The sequence below is a fragment of the Thamnophis sirtalis genome, unplaced genomic scaffold (genome assembly GCF_051295495.1).
Source record: "Thamnophis sirtalis isolate CommonGarterSnake01/CBP01778 unplaced genomic scaffold, rThaSir2_p1.2 scaffold_5, whole genome shotgun sequence".
NCBI classification, from domain to species: domain Eukaryota; kingdom Metazoa; phylum Chordata; class Lepidosauria; order Squamata; family Natricidae; genus Thamnophis; species Thamnophis sirtalis.
The window spans coordinates 108,632,861-108,660,716 of NW_028261385.1; the positions used below are offsets into that span (position 1 = coordinate 108,632,861).

General features: G+C 37.3%; 1 protein-coding gene across 20 annotated transcripts in view; it reads left to right on the forward strand.

Annotated features, from left to right (window-relative positions):
- The window catches only part of ADGRL3 (adhesion G protein-coupled receptor L3), a 540,567-nt gene that overhangs the window by 33,798 nt on the left and 478,913 nt on the right, over positions 1-27,856 (forward strand). Inside the window, exon 1 of one of the 20 annotated variants that reach the window (XM_087716480.1) lies at positions 13,929-13,994. The exons of the other annotated variants lie outside the window; for them this stretch is intronic. The gene's annotated coding sequence lies outside the window, so the exon portion shown is untranslated. Of the gene's footprint in view, positions 1-13,928; positions 13,995-27,856 lie in introns of those variants that run through there. 20 annotated transcript variants of the gene reach the window in all.

Genomic DNA, 27,856 nt, shown 5'->3' on the forward strand with positions numbered 1-27,856 from the left:
TGCATCACCCCATTTAGGCATATGGTAGGACATCAACACGAGGCATTACTCCCTGAGTCCATCTGTATCTCCCCCGTTCCAGTTCTTTTAAACTGAAAAACAGAAATGGACAAATGCTTTAATACCACATTGGAAAGCTGCAATACACAAGGTACAGTGAATGATTTTGAATGCTGTTATGATTGCACTACTGTGAAGAAAGCCAGAACTCCCCACAGCAGACCAAATTACATATATATTAAATATCTTTTTAACCAGTGGCTGATGTAAATCCAGCTGTTTCACCCAGGGACCGAGGCTCATTCTCAATGTCCCCTAGGGTCATATGAGCTTGGGAGAACACCTGCCACCTTTATCTTCCACTCCGTATGTTCCAAAGATGCTTTGTCAAGAGGACTTCCTTGTTTTTCTTTTCTCTGAAGATGTTTCGCTTCTTATCCAAGAAGCTTCTTCAGTTCTGACTGGATGGCAGGGAATGGAAGGATTTATATTCCTTGCAGACAGTTGGTCATTTGCATTCTTTTAGAGAGACTTCTGCCTGACCACTACCCTGTTTCCCTGAAAATAAGACCTCCCCGGATAATAAGCCCATTTGGGCTTTGGATCGCATGTGCTAAAATAAGCCCTCCCCTGAAAATAAGCCATCCCTGAAAATACTGCAACACAGCTGCAGCGATGAAGTGACCACGCTTGCCGCCTCCTGCACCTCAAAAATAATAAGATCTCCCCGAAAGTTAGGCCAAGCGTTTATTTCGGGGGTCAAAATAAGTCTTATTTTCGGGGAAACATGGTATCTAGTTTAAATACAGAAGGTTTCTACAGACAAAACATGGCTATGGGTGAACCCTATGCCATGGATTCATCTGTGTCTCTCATTGTGGCCAATCTCTACATAGAAGAGGTAGAAACCAAGGCCCTACACTCCCTCACATGAATTCCAACCACTGGTATAGGTATGTGGATGATACTTGGGTCAAGATCAAAACACAGGAATTGGAAGCGTTCACCAAACATATCAACTCTGTGGACAGATACATCAAAGTCACGTGGGAAGATATTAAGGAAAGTAGTCTAGCCTTTTTGGACTGTGCAGTACACATTAACGAAGACAGAAGCCTTAACATTGAAGTTTACATAAAACCCCCACACAGAGATCAATATTTACATTTTGATTCTCACCACCCACTGGAGCACAAAATGGGAGTTATCAGAACTGTACATCGCTGAGCTGAATGTCTGCCTATCAGCAAAGATGGGGGAAAAAAGAACTAAAACACAATCAAGGAAGCCCTCAGAACGTGTGGCTATCCCAACTAGGCCTTCATCAAATCCCCAAAAACATCCAGCAGGAGGTCCTCCATAACAGACAAAAAGCAGAACAGTAAACCCAAGAAAACACTAAGAAAAGGCTTGTCCACCCCAAGGATAAAACACCCAGACATAAACTGAGCAATGTGGTATATGCAGTACAATGCAGTGAGATGTGCAGATCTGTACATTTAGGAAACAAAACAACCAATTCACAAATGCATGGCACAACATAGAGAACAAACTCATCAGGACAAGATTCAGCAGTCCAACTGCAATTGAAAGACAAAGGCCACTCTTTTGAAAAGAGCAAAGTCCACATTTTGGACAGAGAGGACCTCTGTTTTGAAAGAGGGGATCAAAGAGGCCATCTATGTGAAAGTTGAACAGCCTTCTCTCAACAGAGGGGGAAGGATACAACATCATCTATTTCCAATCTAAAAGCCAGTTCTTTCAACAGTTCCAAGATGGCTCTACACTCCTTTGCACTACTCAGGTGACCTTGAGAACGCAGATAAACCTCAAAATGCCCTCAATGACTCTCTAAAAGAATGCAAACGACAATCTGTCTACAAGGGATATAAATCCTTTCATTCCCCACCATCCAGTCAGAGCTGAAGAAGCTTCTTTGAATGATAGCGAAACATCTTCAAAGAAAAACAAGAAAGTCCAGTTGCTTCTTGTAAAAGCACCTTTGGGACAACCATGACCTGGATGACTGAGAATCTCCATAGACATTTCACTCCATACCTTCCCTCCTAGTTAGCAGAGTCCATTCACCACCAAGAATTTTGTGTGTGTGTGTGTGTGTGTGTGTATGTTCATGTACTTGTTCCCTGAAGAGAGAAGTTCCCTGAAGATGGGCTCTAGCACAAGTCCAAAAGTTCAGAAGACAAAATCTCTGGTCCTGGTGACCAACCCAGATTGGATCATGTACTTGTGTCATTGTAGTATATTTTTCTTTTTCTTTCTTAAAATGAAAATCTTTACACCTTATAGAACCAGACAAATAGATGGTTCTGTCTAACAGTGCAATTGTAGGCACATCTATACCATTGAGTTCAATGGGTCCTACTCTAAAGTAAATGTGATAATTATTTCATTTCAGTTTGGTGTCAAAGCAGAGTGGCATAATGTTTTTAATACCAATTCTAGTAGAATTTTGCCTTTTTAAAATTAAGCTTGCATATACTTTTAAACAATTTTTGAAATTTTATAAACTTGGAATGTTTGCTGGTATAAAAGCAACATATAGATCACATCATTAGAATTGTTGTGGATTATTCTTTAATTTCAGTGCTTCACTTTAAGAATTTAATCCATATAGAGATTATATAGATCCAAATTAAAGCATCCTTGACAAATGACTGTTCAAACTTTGCTTGACACATCCAGCGATAAGGAACCGCCATCTCTCTGGATAATTGATTTGACTGTCAAGCTGCTTTTTCTATTACAAAGATTCAGCTTTTAAAAACCATTCAATAGGAATCTGCCTTCTATAATATAAAATCATTATTCTATGCCCTTCATTTTGGGTTCTTGCTTTTGGTGTGATGCCACTTCAAAGGAGTGCTATCATATCTGCCTTTAGCTTTCCCAAGGCTAAGCACTAGGGCATACAGTACTGTTCTTCAAATTCAGTTTCCCAAAAGTGCTTTGAAGCACTTAACAGCATACATGTACTACTTGTCTGCAGCACTTTTTTTCAAATAAATTTTATTAAAAGTTTTCAAAAAGAACATAAAAACTTACATAGATACAGAATTTAAAAAAGAAAAAGAGAAAATAAAAAATGCAGACAGAAAATATAAAGAAATAGAAAGGGGCTTCTGATTCTTTTGCAGCAAATATGACTACATTACTTCGGCCAGGCGTATTTCGGAGTTGGGCGCCCTTTCATCTAAGGAGGACCTTTGTCATTTCCATCAGGATAGGGTGGTCCTTCGGCTTGATCCTACCTTCCTTCCAAAAATGAACACTCCCTTCCATAGGGCACAGGAAATCATCCTACCTGATTTCTGTCCAGGGCCTTCTAGTGATAAGGAGAGGCTCTGGCACTGTCTTGACGTTCGTCGCGCTTTGCGGATTTATCTCCGGTGGATGGCAGGGGTCCGCAGGTCGGAGGCCTTGTTTGTCTCTTTCCAACCTCGAACGTTGAGGGCCAGGGTGTCTTCGGCTACTATTGGCCGTTGGTTGCGCCAGGCCATTGTGGAGGCCTATGGGGCATCGGGGCAGCCTGTCCTGTCGGGCATTACAGCCCATTCAACTAGGAGTGCCGCGACCACAGCAGCGTGAGCCACAAGGCCCCCCTTTGAAGACATTTGTCAGGCAGCCACTTGGGCTTCTCCGATGCCCTTCATCTGACATTATTGTCTGGATGCCTTCGCCTCAGTGGACGCTTCCTTTGGTCGGAGGGTCTTGCAGAGGATGGCAGCTGATGCTCCCCTTGGGCCATAGTTTAGTTTGTTTCCCTCCCTGGGACTGAACTTGGGTATGTCCCACACGTGACCACTCCCTCTCTTCCACTGGAAAAAGAATGTTGGTCTTACCTGAACGTGTCTTTTCAGGGGAAGAGAGGGAGTGGTCATGACCCGCCCTTCTTGGGGGGGGGAAGGGGCCGGGTGTTCTCCCGGGGGGGGGGGTTGTTGGTTGTATCTGTTGCAGTTCCATTGTTCGTCTTCGAGGAAACTGGGCTAGAAAGGCAGGAAGGAGCATTTAAGAAGTTTTACTCTCAGTCTTGGACCAATCAGGCTTTGAGAATACCCACACGTGACCACTCCCTCTCTTCCCCTGAAAAGACATGCTCAGGTAAGACCAACGTTCTTTTTCAGACTCATAGAACCAGTCTGAAAAAATCTTTGGTAAGATCTCTACTTTTACCACTATTAATTTTAGTCTCTTGAAATCCAAATCCAAATCATGTCTATTCTTTAAAAGGATCTATATATTTAAAAAAAAACAAGTACTAGTAGTACTTGACCTTTACTGTAATGGAGCCTGCTCATTAGGGTCACAAGCGATGATGATAGTAAAGATGATTTTGCTGAAGGACCCCCATGCCCTGCTTTCCCTGATGCAGTCATTAAATGAATGAGTCATTAAGCAGAAAATGGGCTCACCAGATCCCCACAGGTGGTCCTCATCACCCAACATCACCTATTGCGCATATATCTTTTGAAGATCTCTGGAGCTTCAGAGGTTTCCTTAATGCTGTGCAGACTGTATATGGAAGCAGAATGGAACCGTCTATCCCTGGGCTGTGACATCCCTGGGGTGTGACAGCCTCCTGGGAAAAAACCAGCCATTTCGATACGATCACTGGGAATTTGGGGTTTGATGAAAACTGGATTTTCTGGCTTTATTCAAAATGAAAAATAATTTTGTTTGAGATTCAGAGATTTAGGCTGAATTCAGCCCAGAAAGTAAAAGGAGTTTTAGGCAGCCATAACAGAATATTGAAGGAGATAGAAAGGATACTTTTGGGAGGAACTGCACAAAAATCACAACACAACAGGAATTGGAAAAAAGTGGTACTAAATTAGGCAATACAGGTATGAACTTTTCTAAATTTTTGGTCTGAGTATGGATTACAGATGTTTAAAACTAGACAATTTAGTCAAGTGGTTAAGCACCAAGCTGGAAAGCAGGAGACTGTGAATTTGATGGAAGATTGGAATTGAGTATCCTTCCCCCACCCCAAGTGGATAGGATTTCTGAGAAAAATAGTAAAATTACTCAAGGTGAACTATCATATGTCTTCCTTTATATGATGGCCATTTGAGGGTTGGGTGATATATAGAAACAGATAAATGGTAGCACAAGAGAGTATGTTGGTAGTCCTTGCTTAATGAATGGTCACTTAGAGGCCGTTTGAAGTTACCACATATCCCCCCAAAGGTGCTTATGACTCAGTTTTGAAGGTACAGCTGCTGCAGCACCACCACAGTCATTTGCCCTTATGACTGACTGCAGGGATGTGGCCTTTCCCACCCCAATCCCATCCCACTGGGACCCCAAAGGTTTTGGACCTGGTCTTCACCCACCCATCATTCAGTGCAGACTTCTCTTTTGAAGATCTTATGCTGGAGAAGATGGACTGACCACTCACCCTTGGGCTGGAAGTGGCTGCCATTTTCAGCATGTCCACACTTCCTTGTGTAGTTTATGGGAAACAGAATGAAGTTCCAGAAACACCACCATTCTCTCTCATTCTCTAAATTTTACCATTAATTTGTTTTACTTTTTTGCTTTTTAGAACTTTCCATTTTTTAAATGTCTTCCCTCATCTTCTCTTTCAGTTTACAAATCTTTCATCCATTCTTTTTTCAAAAGCATCCATTTTATTTCCCATCTATTCAAGTAATTTCTGAAGTATATTTTGTGTATCTTTATGTTGCTCTAACAAGCCTTCTCTTGCCATTTTTCTAGTAACCATTTTTTTGATAATAATCCAGAAATGAAGGTGTCTCCAGCAAGTCACTCCTTCTCCCATCTTACTATCTTTTTATGGTTTTGACATTTTTTGTTTTGTTGTGATAGCTCTAGGTAGTTTCAGCCAGAATACACATCCCATCTCCATGGCAACTAAACATCAGTCTGCTTCTTTACCTTATCTTTCATTATGTAGAATCCACCAATTAAATATACTTTTTAAGAATAAACAGCAAGTATCCCCACACATGTCTCGTCTTATTAGCTTAGTGCAAAATCATACCAAAGTACTGTCATCATAAGTAAAAATGAAAAAATAAAATAAAAGGACTGTCCCCTTATCCATTTTAAAACTTTCTTAGATTTTTGAATCTTTAAATCAAAGTCTCTTTTTCATTTTTATTTATTTATTTTTAATTGTAAAAGAAGGTTTAATTCATTGCCTGTGGTCTTATCTTGGTGTAGAGAAATCTGTCTGTAGACTAATTACTTTCAAAAGTGATTAAGAAATGAAGAAGGCAGAGCTTAATGTCCATCTCTACTCCACTGCACTTAGGAACATAAATGAAATCCTCAAACTCCTGGCAGCAAAACTCCTGAGCTGAGTACAAAAATGTTTCTATTTTTGCAATTTACTCACAAAGAACTGCCATCTGGAGTACACATGGTTTATCTCAGCATATCTCCTTTCTCCAGAGGTATTGCACAGGCCAGAATCCACCTTCCAGCTGCAATATCTCTCTGTGCCTTTGGAGAGTGTCAGCCCAGAATAATTCACCATTAGTGCCTTTGGAGAGTGTCAGCCCAGAATAATTCCCCGTTAGAAGCTCCACTTGTCTACAATGCTTTAAATCAGTTTCATCCTTGGAATTTTATCTATTGTACTGTCCACACCTGCCAACTGTCCCATTTTCTAGAATCTATTCTTGTAAGATATTTCTAAGCTCCTGATCATTCCTACTGGTCTTCTGGGAAGTTGTTCCAATTTGTCTAATTATTTTGTTAAATTGAGATTAAACCTGGTCAGTCCAGAATGGAGTGGAACTATTACTACATGTTTTGGAAATGTTACTGATGCAATCTTTCTTACTTGCAGTCATGTTAAAATAAATAAATAAATAACCCTCATTTGATGGTACACAGAAATGAATATTGACGCTATTACTCCTGAGTGCTGCTTCTGTCTAGCTATAGCTAGAAATATACTGAAGTTTCTGAAAAAGCTCCAGTCAGTAAACTGGCATACTGTAATAATTTAGATAGATGGGAGCATACCATCACTAATACCACACAGGCAAAAAGGACAGCAAAAAGATCTTACATCACCATCCTCAGTTAACTGTCCAGCAGAGCTTCATTGAGTAGTGGATGAGCTGCCTAAGGATAATCCAGTGATAGAGATTCTGGTCACAATTCAATCACCTATTTAATAAATTTGTGGAGATAAAGTTACTTATGTCTATTTCAAATTAAACACTACGTTTAATTAATAACCTACTGAGCTTATTAGGGCACCTCTGACCTGAGACGTTGGGATTAGTGCCAATTACTAAGGAAATTGATAGGGCACCAGTGGAAAGGTAACTACTAGTTCACTGCTCCTTGGTTCATTATGGCTGGTAACGTTGACCAATGAATTACTCTTTGTATCTACTCTGTCTTCATTCTGTGAAAGAGGTCATGATGCAACTTCTCTTAAAAAGTTATTTTATATTTTAAAGATACTAAGTTTTTAAATAACTGCCACTAAGTTACAATAAGATTTCTTATAATGAGCTGATTTTATAATTTCTTATAATAAGCTGATGAACAGTACCATGCCTGGTCAATTAAAAATTACCTGGATAGGTACTGATTATAGAACCATTTCACTTTAGCTTCAGGCTTGGATATAGTATCCAAATAGCTTTTATTATCCTGATTGATGACTTACTGGATTGAGAGAAGAAGGCACTTTGGTTTATATACTTTATGTTCTTCTAGTGGTCATATTTTGGAATTTTGAGAATATGTCACAGGCACGTTCACAAAATGGCTACCTTGATGAGCTTGTTTATTTATGAAATAAATACTTTGGTGGGCATCTCCAATCCCCAAATAGCTACCGAACAGAAGATAAATTGATGGTGTTTTTTCCTTATTCTTACCGATATTCATGTGTGCAAGCTAGACAAACGAATTGATATTCTAAGTTGCTGAGAAGAGAATATTGCTGTAGCACTTTTTCTTCCATGTCCTATCTGAATAAAAAATACCAACTTTCATCACATACAATAAACATGGTCTTCCCTTCTGCAACAGTTTCCAAGTAAGAAACTCCAGTGAATCACAAAAATTCAAAGTGCTGTCAAATCACATTAGTTTTATTTGAGCTATCAAAAAGTCACATAGGAAAGACTGTCTGAGTTTTAAACATATTGGAAGATAAGCCAAAGAGACAAAACACCCTCAAAATACTTTGCTTAAATTATTAATTCTCTATAAAACCTTGGGTGATAATTGTGCCTATATCCTATTCAGATCAAGTTAAATATCAGTTTCTTCAGCTTCCATTGGATTTGTAATATTCTACTTTATTTTGCCATTCTCCTCCCCTCTTTTTTAAACAACAGTGAATGACTGGATTGAAACTTGTGATGTAAGAAGCAGTAGTTTTCAAATTACAAATGGCATCGCAGCTGCTCAAAGCCAAGTAACATACCAATTATTACTTAGGAAGGGCAGAAGGAAGAGGCTACAAAGGAGGAAGAGGGAGAGTGGGAGAGAGAGGGAGGGAGGGAGAAAGATATGTAGCATATTTGTAGTACAGTAGGCAATCAACTGATTGCAGTAGACATTTTTAAAAATTATATCTTTTCCTCTTTCTCTATAGTTACATCGTGACACTTCTTTCCATATCCTACTTTTTCTAGTGATGAAACCAATCAGCCACATGTTCGTTTCCCCTCACCCCCATTTTTAGTAAAAAGTTCAAAAACAATTCCCAGTTGCTGATAAATGCATTTGTTGTTCTTTCCCTATTCAGTCAAGTCAATATTATCATCTCTGCAAAGTTTCTCATCTTTGCCAACCATTCCTTTGTTCTGGATATTTCAGAATCTTTCCATCGTTGTGCATATAATAATCTTGCTACAGTTACCATATACAATTCTCTCCCCGCTTTTGGTCTTTTATAGTTGTCTATCCATTTAGTCCCAAAGACAAAAGTTCTTATTTCAATTTAATCTTAATCTTTAGATTTTTTGATGATTTAATAATTTTGGAAAAAATCATTTGGAAGGAATAGAAATATTAATAATTGCAGTGGACATTCTTGTCTGCCATGAAGATTCTAATCTAGCTGAGATGTGTCTGTGAGTCTTCTGCCAAGCACCACTAAGAGTTGAACTAGGGAATATCAGGAAAGATTGATTTATTCTCAAATCCTTGAGTGAAACTGGACACTGAATTTTCTGTACTAATTCTACTTCTCCATAGTGCTTCCCTCATTGTTCTGGAACTCTGGCCTGCTATATATTTGCACCACAGCAGTTATGCCAAATGGAAAAAAAAGAGTAGAATGTCATGGTGTGTAGGATATTAGAACTGGGTTCTCAAAGTAAATTAACTTCAGGCCATAATCCTACTCTCCTTGATCAGAAAGAATTCCTGCTGGGTATGGAAGATTGGAAATAGATACCTAGTTTTGCTGTTTGCCCCATGAAAAGATTCTTTGCTGCTCCTTTTCTTTTCTTTTTTTAAACTAGTGGATTTAGTATGAAAAGCACAACCAATTAGTTACATTTTTTCTGCAAAGGCTAAAATTAATTATAATTATTAATTTAAAATTTTTGAGAAATGCTTTATGAAATTTACCTCAAGCCTCTCTAATTAATGAATTCTAAATTCTTGAGAAATGTTTTACAGAATTTCTTTCCAGTGTCTCTAAAGTTTTACATTTATATCCTCAAGAAAAGAGATATTAGGGTTGCTAAATTTGTTACATTTTGTTCTAGTTCCTCTCTCTACAAACCACACCCTCCCAAATGTTAACAATTGTATTTGATTTCTATGAAATTTGGCCTTTTCATCCCTACATCAGTTTTTAGCTTCGGTACAGACATGTTTCCTCCAGAAAATTAAAATCACTCAAAGCATTTTTTTTTTCATTTGCAACGTTTGGAAGAAGGTATTTCTATTTTTTCAAATTCACACTCCGACTTTGTTAGATTATACTACCTTGAAATGAATAAAAAGGTCCAATGCATCTGCCAACAAAAAACTATTTTGAGTCTGCTTTTCAATATATGAAAATGACATGTCAAGGGAGAAGTTGAGTGACTGACAGATTTAATTTTGGAACACAGGGAATATTTACCTGGAAGGTCTGTTTGTTGCTTTAAAGATACAGTGCTTTAAAGATATTGAGTCTTATATAGCAGTGTTTCATTCTGTTCACTGCTTTACCCACTGAATAATAGGGATCGTTCTTGTATAATTTTCTAGCATTTTTTTAAATTAAATTTGGTATGATTTATTCCTACAGAAACAGTAAATTTAACTTCCAAGTCTCAGTGACTTTTGTTGAAAATGGAAAAGTCTTACATATTTCCAATGACACTAACAAATTGAATCAAATAACACTGCAATCAATTGGAGATAAATCATCCCTTTCTTTTTAATTATTAAAGTCAAAATGAAATCTTGATGGTGCCTCAAAATTTTAACTCTCTTCTGTGATACTCATCTTTAACTAGGTGTTTCCTATTGAAATTTGCTTTGCGGAATTTGTAGTCCATAAATCTGTTGATGGGTAAAAAGTCAATTCATCCCTGCAAGATGGTTTCTGTTAGATCAAGGTTAGTTCATGTAGGTCTGAATATTGGAAGCTGGGTAGCATGTGTGCAACAGAAACCAATGTATGGTTCATTGACTATATTGACATATAATGTGTCTTCTCTGAAAGACCTTTTGATGCCCAGTCCTCTCAGAAGACATACCTAGTGGCATTCTTATGATCTGTCTTTCTGTTTCTTAATCAGCCTACTGCAGATGATGGAGACTTGTTCCCCCCAATTTAATTTGAACAGTGGAATGGGCAAGCAATAGATTAGAATTGTGCTTTGTGAAGGAGCAATTCTTGCTGGGAAGAAAGTGCCATGAAAAAGAATACTAAAAATACAGATGTGCAAATACAGTAACAGAAAAAATAATAATTAGCTGTGTTATATCCCTGAGACACACCGTCAGGGCGGCAGAAAATAAGGTGCTTCTAACCAAAAGAAAAAGTGGAAGACCCTGTCTGTCCTGCTGACTAATTGCCAGATCGAAATCCTTGGTCACTGTGGCAACCAGAGTAACAGGTTTCGTTCACTGCTGATTGAGTGAAGCCCATTGTCTTTGATTAACTCGAAACAAGTCCACAGATAGCACTATTGTATGATTTATTATAGAGATTGCAGTATTTTATAGATGCTTTACTTGAAAATAGTGATTGTGTACAGAAACGGATTGATTGCCACTATATGTTGATATTAAGTTTTCCAAATTCTACCCTGCAAGCTTTATTCAATTGATTGCAGAATAGTTCAGAATAACTTTACGCTTGGTACATTTTCTCTGGCAGATATAGAATTGAGCATCCAGAGATTTGTTTTTTGTATCTCCTGTGCAGTATTTGCACCATACTCCATTTTTTAAAACATTAGATAATAATGGCTTCTTATTTTTTGTCAGCTCTATGATAAGGTGACCAGATTTTCAGATTGGTAAAGAGGGACACCTTTGACCGGGGGGGTGGGGGTGGATTAAAAATTTTATTTTTTATTTCAACATAACTACAATTTACAAATATAAATTGTAACTGTTACCAAACATCAAAATTTTGATCATGTGACCATGAGGATGCTGCAATGGTCGCTAAGTGTGAAAATGGTTGCTAAGTGTGAAAAATGGTCATCAGTCACTTTTTTCAATGCCATTGTAACTTTGGTCACTATACCACCTTTCTGGCCACAGTTCTTAAGTGAATAACTGCAGCTGATAAGTTAGTAACATAAGTGAATCTGGTTTCCCCATTTGACTTTGTCAAAAGGTGATTATATGACCCCAGAACACTGAAACCATCATAAATACGAATCTGTTGCCAAACATCAAAATTTTGATCATGTGACCATGAGGATGCTGCAACAGTCGCTAAGTGTGAAAATGGTCGCTAAGTGTGAAAAATGGTCATCAGTCACTTTTTTCAATGCCATTGTAACTTTGGTCACTAAACCTATTATACCACCTTTCTTGCCACAGTTCTTAAGTGAATAACTGCAGCTGGTATTTTGTATTTTGGATAGAATCTTTTTTTAAATAGCCTAAGACAATTTTAAAAAAGAATCCACACAGAATAAATTGAAGTAAAACATTTCAAATTATTCTTTCTATGCACAATATATTTCAAAGTATTGTGCATAGAATTTTTAAACATGGTTTCACTTCAATTTATTTTGGATAGAATCTTTTTTTAAATAGTCTAAGACAATTTAAAAAAAGAATCCACACAGAATTTTAAAAAATCCTATGCACAATAAATAAAATATTATTTTAAAATACATTAAAAAAAATAAAAGAAAAATACCCAGCTCACTTACCAGCAGGCACAAGTGAGCATTCCAAGTCAACCCAGAATGATGTAGATGTTAATACAAAGAACTGAGCAAATTGAAATGGTGAAATTAGTCAGGGAAATAATTTTTCAAAGAAACTTTGAAAAGCCACAATTTTTTCTACACGAGCAAACCTCCAACCTCCGTGCCCCTCTCCTCCGGAAAATCCAGGAAGTAACACTTGCAACCTCTCTAGCCAAGTGTTTCCTGCAGCTCTATGGTACTTGGTCATTTTTTTCTTATAAAATGAGGTAAAAGGGGCGTGTGGGGGGTCCGTTTTGTTGCTTTAATGTTTTAATTATATCTTCAATGAAAGTACTGAGACAGAGAGAGAGAGGTTAGACAGGGTGTCTTTTGTCTTGCCCCGGTTAGGATTTCTTAAGCAAATCCACTGGGCTTTCAACATGAAGCCAGAAAATCGGGACTTTTTAAAAACGGCCCGGGACATGGAACAAATTGTTATAAAGCGTGATTGTCCCGCTGAAATCGGGACGTCTGGTTACCTTACTCTATGAATATGTAGCAAACTTTCTCATGCTTATGTTCATTAGGAATTTTTTGCTGATGTTACAATAGTTTCATTCCACATTGGCAGATATGAAAAACTTCACTAATATATCCATTCTTATAATGAAAACCCTCATAATCTACAAATATAAACGAAGCTCCAGTTAATTTTTTCATAATTCATTATTATTTACTGAAATAGTATTATGACTTTCACTAATCTTTGTTCCTCAATATTGAAAACTAATATTAAAATAAATAAACATTAATACTAGTTTCATCTCAATCCTGGAAAGTTTCATGAAGAGGTGATTCCTTAACACAAATGACAGTTAACAAATGGGTCTCTCATTCCTACCCTGGAGCAAGTTACCCAGCAGAGATGCTGTCCACGATATTCAGCATCACATTGTCTATATCAGTGATGGCAAACCTATGGCATGTGTGCCACAGGTAGCACGCGGAGCCATTTGTCAGGGTACGAGAGGCGCGCTGGCCAGCTGAGTTCATCCTTTTTAAAAGCCATTCCCCCCCCCCCCCAGGATCCAGAGGCTTTATAGGAGCTGGGGGCGGGCGAAAAGAGCCTCCCCGCCCCCTCCGGAGGCCCTCCAGAGGCTCCATGAGCTTCTGAGAAACCTCCGGAGCACAAAAAAACCCGGCCCTACGGGCAAACTGGAAATTCAGGAACGGACTTCCGGTTTGCTGGGAGGGTCGTTTTGACTGCTCCAGAGGCTTCAGAGAAGCCTCCTGAAGGTCCCTGAAGCCTTCAGAGCACTTAAAATGACCCCCTGAGCAAACTGGAAGTCACTTCCGGTTTGTTCGGAGAGTCGTTTGGACTGCTCCGGAGGCTTCAGGGAAGCCTCCTGAAGGTCCCTGAAGTCTTCGGAGCAGTCAAAACGACCCTGCAATAATTTTTTGGAGGCCTCTAGCTACCCTCACATTACTTAACATTTACTCCATGATCAATAGCTTATTATATGCTGTCTTACTCAGGCCGGCAGAGGGGGCCTACTGCGGATCCCATCGGTCAAAGAACTCCAGCTGTTGGGATCCAGAAGAAGAGCCTTCTCTGTCACAGCATCTGCCCTTTGGAACATCCTGCCCTTCAGGGTAAGATTTGGCTCCAACCTCCTATTCTTCCATAAGAATCTAAAGATAGTAGATTCCACCCCTACCCTGTGCTCTCTGTTCCTCACTTGTCCACCTTTTTTTTTACTAGTCATACTGATGTATTTTCTTTGTTTTCTTTTTCTTTTTCTTTGTTTTCTTTATTTTCATTTTCTTTGGTTATTTTCTTTGTTCTATTTTACTTTGTTGTGTCTCATTCCTGTACCACCAGTTTTGAAATTCTTTGTTTACTTTTCTCTGGAACAGTAGATGAATAACTGTAATAGGAAATGTGAATCTAAGCAATTTTTGTTACTCTGCCTATTTCCCCTGCTCCTTTGCATTTAAGATCTTACATTTTCTTATCTTAGTTTACTTCTCATTGTCCAACGTTTGGTAGAAGATCTTCCCTGTGGAGATCAGGGCAGCTACCTCTTTGGTGGTCTTTTGAAAGCTTTTGAAGACCCAGCTGTTTTGGAGAGTCCTTCTCTGATTTGTTTCAGTTTGATGTTGGCTTCCTTATATTGTTGTACTGCTGTCCTGTTTTAGTTTTTACTGGCTATGATATTTTTTTCTATCTACAGTAAGCTATCAGGAATTCTTTTGATTGCAGCACCATGGAAATATGTTTAATTAATTAATATAAGTAAATATAAAATGCACAAATGTAATACATAATGTATCAAAATAGCTAAGAGAATACACCTGGAAGGCAATTAATTTGTAAATTATTATGATACCTTCTCTAGTTGGCTAACATTCAGAACTTATAGCTCCCTTGCTGCTAAGTCAGATGAGGAAATGGTGTTACACTTTTTGGCAAGCAAAAAGAGCAAGAACAAGCCTCAAGATAGCTAGTTAAATTGCTCTTGCCATTCAGAGGCCTAAATATTTATCTTCCAGACCCTCAGGAAGTATACATGTGTTTTTCTCAAGCCAGCTGATTTGAAGTTTGATTTCTATAGCCTTTATTTCTGAATCTCTCTCTCCCTCCCTCCCCCTCCCTCCCCCTCCCTCCCCCTCCTTTCCTCCCTCCCTCACTCTCTCTCCCCCCCCCCCCGTGTGCATGTGTTTTATATTGTTTTCCTTTATACTCATTTTGTGATTATCCATTTTAGGTTGGTGATGTGTGACCATGGTAAATATCAATCATCTAATACAGTGTTTCTCAACCTTGGCAACTTGAAGATGTCCGGACTTCAACTCCCAGAATTCCCCAGCCAGCATTTGCTGGCTGGGGAATTCTGGGAGTTGAAGTCCGGACATCTTCAAGTTGCCAAGGTTGAGAAACACTGATCTAATATGAACTATGAAGGCAATGGTTTAAATCATATCTCACATAAATAAAATTCAATTTTTTGTAAGAAACATCCAATTGTATTTTGTAACACCCATCTCTTTTTTAGATACACACTGTAATTCAATCATATTACTGAGTTAAGTTAAATCACTGTCATTAAATCTGGAAAGTAACTTGAAAGTAGTGCTTTAGACCTATATCAGGACAATAGAAACCTATATCAGCATTAATACCAAATAATAATAATAATAATTACCAAATTATTAGTTTTGACAATAACAACAATAATAACCTTCGATAATTGCAAGACAGATGTAACAGGTTTTTTTCTTAACTCCCAGATAACTTTTCTATGTTTTTGAAGGATGTCAGCTGAACAATCTTCATTTATTGAGTCATAGAGAATATTGGTTAATTACCAAGCTTAACCCCAATCTCAACCCCATATCCATAATTTAAGGCTCATATTTTCTTGTTAATTTGTTCTCTTGAACATTCTAACTTTCTTCTCTACCTCCCCTCTTTCTATTGTCCTGAAGGTTTAAGTAAATGAGGTTCAAAAATGTTATTATAATCCAAATCCCCTATCCCCAGTCAGGCCTCATTTATAATCTTTGAACTGTTGTAGCAGTGGAATGAAATGGCAGTTTGCAGAGGCATCACTCAATACAGCATAGCAAGTGAATAAAGCTTTGGTTCTTAAATCAATGATGACAATTTTTAATCCATTAGATTGCTCTTGTTTAATCCAGAGGGCACTTGTAAGGTGACATGTAACTGTAAAAAGGAATGGAAAATACTAACATTATTTATTGCATTTCTTTGAACAAAGGATAGTGGCTTTTATTCACTAAATTACAGGTAGCATTTTCTTTAATATATCAAAATGGTACTTAGAATTTTGGCAATGTGTAAATGTATTATGATTAAATCTTTTAAAAGTTAATTGCATAATCAGCTTGTTTCCTTCCCCCAGGAAAGGAAAAACCTTTCCTTGCTTTGGCGGCCAATTCACGCCATCACTTATAAATTTATTAAAGCAATATAAAATGGAAAAATTAAAAGTGTAATCAGAGCCACTGTATAATTTAAAACCAAACCCTTTCCAAGGTACTTCTGTCAGAGGTTGCAGTCATGAGACCAGTGAGTGCGATGAATTAGTTATATACAGTACTCAGATATCATAATGGATTAGACTATTATAGAATGCGTAGTAAAGCACATGCTGTAGTTCTGCTGTGCAAATAGCATTGGTTACCAGTTTGTTTGTGGATCCGGTTGAAGGTGTTGACCCTTAAATCCCTACATGGAATGGGCATGGTATATTTCAGAGACCACCTCTTCCTGATTTCCTCTGTCCATCCCACCAGATCTAATATAATAGCTATGTTATGGATTCTGTTGTGTAGGAAGCAACATTGGGCAGGTCCTACGTGTTGGGCTTTTCTGATGTGGCACCTGCATTGTAGAATCTTCTCCCCCCATCATTTTAGAGAAAAAGTCAACCTCATGACTCCTGAGCTTTCAAAGGTTATGCCAGCAGGCTTGGGGAACCCAGGACATGGAAGAACGTATGGGTGAGATGGTTCCGTTATTATTAATAAACCTCAGTCTATTGATTTTCCTTTTTTTTTGTTTAGTTCTAGATTTATAGTTTTTAATGTTTCTTACTAATTATGTATAATGGTTTTAGCTAACAATTATTTTATATTTATTGCTTATTGGATTGTTGTATGCCATCCAGAGTCACATTTTATGAGATGGGTGGCAATATAAACTAGATAGATCGATCAATCGATGATAGATAGATAGATAGATAGATAGATAGATAGATAGATAAATGTGAAGTTAATCCACATAAACAAACAGAGTTGTGGTCTTTGATTAGACTCATTTTGTTTTGTACTATTTAACCTAAAAGGGGTGGTCATTAGGAGCTTACAGCTCCAAAACAGCTTACAGATATGCAAGATTGTCTGCTATCATCTTGACTTTTGTCTGTGTCTATCCTATAAACAATGATGAATTTGCATTTTGGTAAACCAAAAATGTCAGTGGTGTTACTTGGAATGGTTATGGTTTGCTGTAGAACTAGAGAGCCGCCTTCTAATGCACGTGTGGTTGAAAAGAAGTTGGGGGGAGCAATATCTCTAAGGTTGTCATTGTACAGTAGTTATAACACTTTTTTAGCTGATATTTATGTGTCTACCAAAGCCTTAACTTGATTCTCTCCAGATAACATCAGGTCCCAGAACTGAGATTTTGTTTTCCACGGAGCTACCAACTCTGTTGTTTAAGAAGCATCACTTTTTTATCCGTTTAAAGGAATTTGGCAGCTGAACAAAAAGAAGAAAATGGTAAATAAAATGCTCATTTCTTTTAGGACACGACTGTCATGCATGGACTTGGAGTCTTGTTTTTTAAGAAAAAACTGTAGGCTGATCATACAGTACTTACTTTCATGAGGGAAAAAAGTAATGTAAGCACAAGAATTTAAGGAGTTTCAGAATGAACTTTGGATATCACCCTTCTCCTCCTCCCCCAAAATGTAACACTTAAAACTTCCCTTAGGTTGTAGCAAGTTTGATTCAATTGTGCCAGTAAAATTTCCCCATACTGTACTCAGTTTTGCTTTTGATTCTTTAATATTCAGTGTTAATAATTGTATCTTTTATATTATCCTCTTTTTTTAAATTGCTGCATACAGATAGTCCTGGTCTTACATCCACAATTGGAACTAGAATTTCAGTGGCTAAGCAAGGCAATTGTTAAGTGAGTCATACATATGCTTACAGCTTTTTGACCCAGAATCATATAGTAGCTAGAGACAAGAGCCATGCCATCCTGGAAGAGGCATGACTGTTTTAAGAAGTTGCATACTGATGTGACACCTGTATCACTGTGTTGGGAGCATTTTTGGTACACCCTAATGACAATAGCCCTGAAATAGGGTATTGTTTTATATAGTTCTGTGAAAACCTAAACACCTCATTTCAGGTTTTCAGAATTTCTTTATATTGTTGCCATTAATGCTATCAGTGTTTCATGTGGGACTTACTACACTAATTTGAGTGAACAAGTAATAACAAAGGTTGGCTCATGTTTTATTTTAATTAAAAGATGGTGTGTCTGTGTAAAAAGCAGTTATCTCATTAGTTGCACAACTTTCAAGATTTTCTAATATGGACATTTCAAATCTTTTGGATATCCCCCTCCCAAAAAAAGGACATGAGTTGTTCTCTATCATCCAATAATGCAGGACTTGGTCATCAGTTACAGAAAGCCAAATTCTGGACAAATGTGAGTGGGGGGGAGTTTAGTAGTAAAAACAGCTCAATAGTGGAATTAAAGACATAGTGAATTCTTCTTCACATGATTTATTCAAGCAATCTTGTGATTTTAAGAAAAAAAAACTACTTGCATAGTATGCATTCATAGCTTAAATATTTCCCAGAACTGTGTGAAGCATTTGAAAGAGCCACTTCTCAATGCCTGTTGGTGCAAACAAAGCAGCTCTCTTCAATCAGTAAAGCAGCCATATCTCTTCCAAGGCTCACATGACTGTCTCTGGGTATTTTTGCATGAACATGTACAGCAATTTTATACTGCCTTTGGATCTAAGGAAAGTGCATTATACACATACTGTACATATTGTACATAACCCTGCAAAATTTGCAAAAAAAAAATCTGGCTGCTTCAACAATTGGAAGAGAAATGTTTTATTTATACTACTGCATGTAAAAAAAAACCTGAATGTTAAAAATGTTTATCAGAATATGTTAAGAATGGGGACATTAGTCTTTCCCTATTCAGGCAAAACTTCCGAAGGGATTAAATAGGGACAAGACATATAGCCTCCAGAGAGAGGAAGCTTGAATGTCAGCAGGAGGCTCTTCTCTCCACCTACTTCAAAATCTTAAAAATCGTTGTCTGTGCCAGTTGCTTTAACAGAGGCTATTTTAGCAATAGAGTTCCAACCATTGATATCTTTCTTCAAAGAGGCACTTGGGGAGAAAAGGATTGTCAGACTCTTGGCAGCCAGTTTTCCTAAAAGCAAGATTCTCATTCAGTCTTCTTTTAACAAAGTTGGGTTATATAAATTTCAAGAACTCAATTTTTCTTTCGGCTAAGGCAGAGAATTTCTTGGCTTTTTCCTAGTAATTCTTCCCAAACTGATGAGCTGGCTGTGCATTTCTAAGATAATTGAGGAAGATACAGCCATAGAGACAAGCGGAACAGCCAGTGATCACTCTTCTTGCTATTCCATTCCCCCAAAGGATCATACATCTTCATTTTCATAGTGTGCACCTAAATGCCTTCTAAAGTTCAAAGGCACATTTCTCCTGCTTAGTGTACTCCTTGCATTTCTGAGGTCCCATTTGTTTAATCCTGAATTTGTTTACCCCCCCCCCAATCAATTGTTTTCTAACCAACGAAAAATATTTCATTGCTGAATTTCTTAGAGAGGAAAAGATAATTTGATAAGGTAAAGGCCATCACTGTATTCAGACTTTCTCTCAAGTGTGTCAAATGTAGTTAAATATTCATGGCTCTCTTTCATGTCAATCAAACTGCAAGTCCCTCCCAAGTCTATTTTATAAAAAGGCTTGCCATTAGAATCATTCCAGAAGATCAGAGACCTAGAAATAATCTCTTGACAGTTACACAAATAGTTTGAATTTACTTTTGGAAAGCTACTTACTCTGTACTGACAGGCAGGAAACAAATAGGATCTAATAAATTGTTTTGCAGGTTGTTGTTAGTACATTTCTTTCAACAAACCAATTCAATAGATATAGACTATCTGGTGTATAGCAAGAACATGTGCTCCAGAAACCAAGATGATAGAACAATTATTATGGGGGGAAGGGGGGGGCAAAGACAATATGCCTGCCTTTTCCTTTACAAAGACATCAGAGCATTTTTTTCTGATAAAACAGAAGGAATGCCTGCAATTGATGAGTTTGACAGTTATGGGCCTATTTCTAATCCATATTAAGAACAATAGGAAGAGGTCAAATATAATTGTACAGTTACCAAACAATCATTAGTGATAAGCTCCTAACAATATGTTAGGAAATCATGCCAGGAGACCATAAAACGTTTCCCACTATGGTTTCAATATGTATTGGCTGTTATGTTGTCTGAGGGGTAAGACAAATCATTGTAAAATTGCTTTGCCAATAAAATTAGCTGACCGATATTGAAAAATATACATCGTAGCCAACTTGAGAGCAAGTTTATAAGTGAGCTAACATATTGCTTTTTTACATTTCATGTCTGAACTCTCCTTAATTGCCCTCTTCTGACTTCTGGAAAGGGCAACTCCCTTGTTTCTTGAATTCTCATGCTTGGAGTGCTTACAAGCAGCATGACATTTGATTCCAAAGAAATCGCAGAGAAGAAATTCAAAAATCATTATTCAAGCATCACTTTAGCCTGGATAAACTTGCCCTGCCTGGATTCTCTTTAGTAAAGAGGGGAGACACAGAATATATCTCGTCTCTCAACATTACACTCTAAAATAAGTAAAATTCTGGTCAGTCATGTGATGTCTTATTCCTGACCTTGTCTACTTCAAACAGCTAGTAGGCATGGCATTTCACAGCCAAGTTTTTCCAAGAGCCAACTAGTGTAAAATATCTTGAATTCTCACAGTAAAGTCCATAACCCATGGTACATCTGTGTTTTGTATAGCTGGTTCATCTCACAATTCATTAGATGAGCTTTCTTAAATTGATCAATTAATGATAGCTCATTTCAGCCCACCTCTCTCAAATACAATTGAATTTCCAATATACAGTATGTGCCTACACTCTTTGCTTAATCTTGATGCAATCTGCAAGTGTCTTGATTAGTTGTGGTTGTTCTTGTAGAATAATCAAAGGCAGTTTTCATTTTCTACATGCAATTGAAATAGTTGCAGGAACAGTATTGTCAGTGATAGATATTGTCCATTTAGCAACCCCATCTGTTAAGAATTCAGGAATAAAATTCTGCTTGAACTCATTCTGTGGAAAACTCAGCTGCTCAAAGAAATGTTACACTGAATATGGAAGCCTTGGATTTGTCTGGGATCCATCATACTATCCTGAAAAGCAAAATAACATGGTTAAAGGTTCAGAAAAGATAAGTGGCATAGGTGTGGTAGCTGCAGTTGGCTGCTGTGCTTGACAGAATTGCATCATTTCACTAGTGACATCTGAATGGCCAACTCAGCTTGCTCTGTTTGATAGATGATGATATTTTTATCCCACATTCTAAATATACTACATATAAAACTCAAGGTAGTGAACTTCCTTAATACTTTTGCTTTCTCTTTTCCCAGAACAGCCTTGTTATATGAGTTGAACTGAGACTGGCCCAAAGTCACTCAGCTGGCTTTCATGTTTAAGGGAGGCCTGGTTTCTAGATCAGCCAAGAGCCAAGGTGGCGCAGTGGTTAAATGCAGCACTGCAGGCTACTGCTAGATCAGCAGATCAGCAGGTCAGCGGTTCAAATCTCACCGGCTCAGGGTTGACTCAGCCTTCCATCCTTCCGAGGTGGGTAAAATGAGGACCCAGATTGTTGGGGGCAATATGCTGACTCTCTGTAAACCGCTTAGAAAGGCCTGAAAGGCCTATGAAGCGGTATATAAGTCTACTGCTATTGCTATTGCTATCTTAACTATTAGGCAAAGAAAGAAAGAAATATTCCCCTCCTCTCCATTCCCCTCTCCTTTCTTTTCTTTTCTTTTTTCTTTTTTATGGAATTCAAGATATTGTGCATCAGACTCCCATTTATTTATGAATTTATATCTTTTATTTAGAAATTCAAGAAACTGAACATTGCATTTCCAATCTTTGTCTACATCAACAATTCTATGAGGTAGATTGGACTGAGAGAAAGTTTCCCCAAACCACCCAGTGAGCTTCTGTGACTAAAGATGGACTTGAATCTAGATTCTTCCATTCTAGTCCAATTCTTTAACCCCAAAAACATATTGCCTGTCAATGCTATAAAAGGAACTGCTTATGTTCTGATCTTTTGGGAAACAGAAGAGTGGATTTGTCAGAAATTGATTATGAAGGGAATTTACCTTGCATACTCTATCATATCCTTATTCCTCAAGCCAGGAAAATCCGATTCTGAAAACATGGCAATGTCATTCATTTCAAGACTTTTCCTAAAGAGAAGTGCATGTGGCAAATTGCCTGAAACTTTGTCCCAATTTGTTCACCTATGTAAGGGAAGTTAAATTTCAAGTTGGTGCTTTGATTAATCTCTTGCTAGGAGGCTGTTTCTGTTCTGCCTGTATTCCAAACCCTTTATTTTAGTAGAATAAATGTTCAACTAGAACAATATATTTGTTTTAACTAGTAAAAGACCATCTCTAAAGATAAAAACCCTTCAATAGTTCTTGCAAAACAGTAATAATATGAATTTGACCTTTAATAAAAGTTAATAGTAATGCTAAGTTATTTAGCTCAATAAATCTAGAATCCAACAATATTTATACCTGTAACTACTAAGATAAAATATCACCATACTCCTAATGATATCATGGCATTACTGGACCTCCTCTTATGGTTCTTTATAAAGTTGAGAATATAAGTTGCTATCTTAGTCTCTCAGCTAATGATTACTCCTGCAACTATACTATGGAAGCAGGATGGTTTTATTTATTTATTTCTGCAATTTCTATGCCACCCATCTCAGTCAATGACTCTGGGTAGCTTACAGTTCAAAAATATATATTACAATTGAAAATATTAAAAGCACTTTGAAGCATTAAAAAAAATAAAACCAATACAAACACTAAAATTAAATTAAATTAAATTAAATATACGTAAGAGCAAGATTCTTGTCCAGTTAACAATATAGCCAGAAAATGGGGCCCTTCAGCATCCCAGTTTTGGAAACACAGCCAGGTTTTTAGGGCCTTATGAAAGGTCACAGAGTTGAAGCCATTCTAATCTCTGAAGGGAGGATGTTCTATAGAGCAGGGGCCACTGGAAAAAGCCTACTTTCTAGTCCTTGACAATTGACACACTTTGGCTGACAGGATTCTGCTCACCTGATTTGGAAAGCGACTCTTGAAAAAAGGTGATCCCCTCAGGTACCCTGGTTCCAAGCTATGTAGAGCTTTAAAGGTAACCACCAGCACCTTTACTTGTACTTGAAACACACTGATAATCAGTGCAGCTCATACAGGAGTGGTGTTACGTGTGTCATAGATATAGCAACATTTACTACCTGCCTGGCTGCATTCTGCACCAGGTGGAGTTTCTGAATGGTCTTCAGGGTCAGCCCCATATAGAGCATGTTACAGTAGTCGAAACTGGAGGTTAGAAGAGTGTTAGGTATTGTAAGGCCTTCCAGTCCAGGTATGGACACAACTGACACATCACTCAAAGACCCTCCTAGCTATAGCTGCCACCTGCTCGTCAAGCATGAGTTGCGGATCCAGGAGGACTCCCAGATTGCACTTCGGGGTCTATCTGAGGCCCAGTAACTCCGTCCAGAACCAGAGATGGAAGAACCCTGTCTCCAGATGATCAAAATGCACATTGCCATTCCATCTTGCTAGATTTGAGTTGTAGCCTGTTTGCCTCATCCAGTCCCCAACAGCCTCCAGACACTGAGATAGGTTGCCAGGGCCTGGATTGAGATATATAGCTGGGTGTCATCTGCATACTGAAGATATCTCACCCTAGGCCTCAAGTAAGTGTTAAATAGTGCTGCTGTCTTCTGTTCATGCGTTGAAAAGAAAGGCATACAATTGCTTGTCACGGTTGCAGAGGCAACGTGGTCAAAATGAAACAAAAAAAAAGAATGTACTTTGAAGAGCTGCTAGTGAGAACTTCCAAAATAGTTATGGCCTTATAGTCTCCTAAGGCAAAGTAATGATTTGCTGGTTTGGACCAAACAGAAATGAATTTCATTCCATGCCTTTCAATTCTGATTTGTTGATTAATGAGAAGCTACAGGATCATATTTTCAATTCTCTTTCTAAGTAAGTTTATAGTTATCTGGAGCATGGAGGAACTCATTTTATCTATGCTGAAAAGAAGGAAACTTCAGATGATGTTTTTAAAAAATGTACTATCCTGTAAAGCACAATTTGCTCAACAGTGCATGCTGGTCAAAAGGAAAAGCTGATAATGATGAGAAACTAAATAAAAGTGTTCAGAAAATATTTAAAATTATTTAGGAACGTTACATATTCTTACAGGTAAAAGAGTGTTTTTGTGACCATTTTAAACTATTAATCAGCAGGCATGGAAGACATAGTGAATGCTTCATGGCATCTTACTAATGTTATTTGTGAATTATATGAAACCGAAACCAATTTATGCAGAAGACGATGCCCATTGGGAACAGAACTTTGTGTTATTAATTTATGATAACATTATTTCTAAAGAAGCTATTGTCATGAGACGTAAGATTAAATAATAACAGAATTCAGTCACTTTCACAGTAATTAAAATGCTGCTAAATATTCTTGTATTTGGAAAGATAAAAGTAGGGAAGTAATGTTATAATTACTAACCTATATTATATTACATGCAAGTAGATAAATAGGCACCATTTTAGTGGGGAAAATAGTGGTACTTCATGCAGAACTACAAATCCAACTGGTGCCAGATCTGCCCAAATGCGAGGCGATATTAGTGGAGGGAAAAAAGTCCCAGATGTTGCTGCAGAACACCATTAGCCACTCTGAGTGCGGAGTTAGTTTGCTGTGATATATTTCTGGATAGTGCGTGAACATGAACTGAACAGATTAGCAGACTTAGCAGCCAAACAACTACTCTGAATTCTCCTGGTTAATGATCCATTGCCATACACTAAATAAATAAACCTATATTATATATCGAGGTCAACAAATAAATTTACCCTAAATTCCACACCAGAAATGCTAAAATTTATTTTAATTTCTATACTAGTAGCCAATCAAGTACCTCAGTCCCATCTTTCAGAAGCTTTAGAATCCACAAGAAGATAGTGGTGGAAAGTTTCAACTATTTTTGAGAGACAGTGCTGTGAAAGTTACTGCTGATCACTGAATTTCTTGTTAGATGAAGTGACTGAAGCTAGGGCCATCACAGAGAACATCCTCTAGCCACTTCTTGCCAGATGAACCCCTTTTGCCAAAGAAATCTGAAGAGTTCTGTGATAATTTTCCTTTGGGGTAGTGATCAGAAAGGGATAGAGGGAAGTAGAAAAGTCTGTCCCTGTAATCTTCTCTGGTTTCTTGATCATAAACTAGTTTGTAATCTTTTCTAGGATTCTTTGGGTTTTGGTAGTGTGTCCATGTTTCAAATGGAAGTAATTTTCACTGATGCTCAGGGAAAAATTATAATCCAGGGATCTGGTATTCTGTACCTCTTCTCCAAAATCCTGCTAGTTAAAAGAGTGCATAAAAGTATTAGTTAATTAGTTTAATGATTTATATCCTTCCTTTAATATTTTTTTAAAAATAACTTTAAGCTGTGAACATATACAACACACATTCCTCCTCTTATTTTCACCAGCACAACAATTCTTGTGAAATGAGTTGGGCTGGCCCAAACTCATGTGTGACTGGCCCAAAGTCCCCCAGCTTTCTTTCATAACTAAGATGGGACTAGAACTCACAATCTCCTGTTTTCTAGCCTGAAGTCTTAACCACTAGACCAGACTGGCTCCAGTGACAGTTAATGATCATGATATTCATTAGAAAACCAAGCATGGTTTAAGCATGGTTTCTGGAAAAAGATTCCAGATAACATTTTCCTTTTGTGAGTAGTGGAAGACACAAAAGTATCATCTATGCTTGTTTATTGCTGTGAGGGAAGTATTGTTGATTGGCAAAGTGCCACAAAGTAGAGCTGGAGAAGAAAAGCAGCAGGTAATGCTGGAATTCTTAAGTAAAATGAAACTGAATATAATCAATGTGTATCTTGGACTTCAAGATACAGACATTAGCAAAGCTAACAGATTTTGTAGCAGGAGAAACTAATAGGAAGACAAACTCGACTATCTGAAGTGGATATATTAAAAGCAAAATCTCAAAGTAATGTAAAAAGTACAAAACAAAAATAATTATTAAGATCCAAGGTTAAGAATTACAGCGGTTAGGACTAAGAGCACAGAAAGCCTGGTTTGCACCCACCTTCGACCAAAACCTCATTGAATGATTTTACATCACTCACTCTCAATTAGCAGGATTGTAATAGAGAAATAGGAAGGAGTGCTACACCAACTTCTGATGAATGATTGCATAAAAAGGAAATAAAGGACATATGCAAGAATTAAAATAGAATCAGGTCACAAAGAAAGAATATACAAAGAGCTTGAAAGTGTAAAGATGTTGTCAGAAAGACTGAAACTCAAAATGAGCTGTGATTGAATACCTCTTCCAATCTGTAAATAACTAGGCAATAAGAAGAAACAGTATGATACCTAGGTATTTAATGAAGAAGTAAAATGCTAATAGGTAACAAAGGAAAGATAGAACTGTTTAATTTCTATTTTAGTTAAATCCTCCAACAAGAGGCAATTATGAAGAGGAAGCTGTAGAATACAGATTGCAGTTTAAGATTAATAAAAACATGGATGTGGAATACTTATTTTGTGTTCAAATCAGATCAGCTGTGTCCTAGGATACTGAGAAAAATCCTGAAGTTCTATCCATTGACTTTCAGAAAACCTGGAGAAGTGTCCAACCACTAGAGGATAGCCAATGTATAGTTTGATAGAATCCCCCGGGAAAATTCTGGAATAGATTATAAAGCAATTTATACATAATTTGGAAATGATTACTAGGAATGTCATTTGTATAAAATAAAGTTCTACACAACTTTGTATTTTTGTTTTCTATTCAAATCCGGTGAATTTCTTAGTACATTGTGAGACTGATATATATATAATGTATGTTGGTTTCAGCAAAGTATTTGACAAAGAACTCCATGACAGTCTGATTAGTGAGCTGATTCAGTATAGATTGAATGATAGATCAATTATATAGATATGCAGCTGTCACTGAAGACTAGACATCACTGGTTCTTCATTGAATCATATGGAGCTACTGAATGCCACAAAGATGCCACAAAGCTACTAATGTTCTGTATTTTTTACAATAAAAATTCAGAAGACAAGAGTTCATATTTATCATATATATTTAAGATATAAAAATGAGTGGAAAACTAATTTTTAGAAGACAGAAACAAAATGATTTTGGTATGTTAAAAGGTAGAACTCCAACCACTGTTCCAGTAGACATTTGAAATTTGAAGAACATATCAAAGGAAGTCACAGAAACCAGCTGTTTTGGGGGATGTGACTAGTAAAAAAATATTTACCACCTTAGCTTGTTTTTGTTTTGTTTTTTTCTGGACAGTTAGGTACAATTCTGATCAAATAATAGTCTGCTATATTGATTATGAGCATGACATTTTTAGGGAAGCCAGACATGTATGTGCTTCTTAAGATCAGCTTGCAGAATCAGAGGCAATTTTAGAAATTAAGGTAATGGGTCAAATGTTCTATCTGTTGCAGAATACTAGCAGATTGCTTGGTTAGCATTTAAAAAAAAACCATT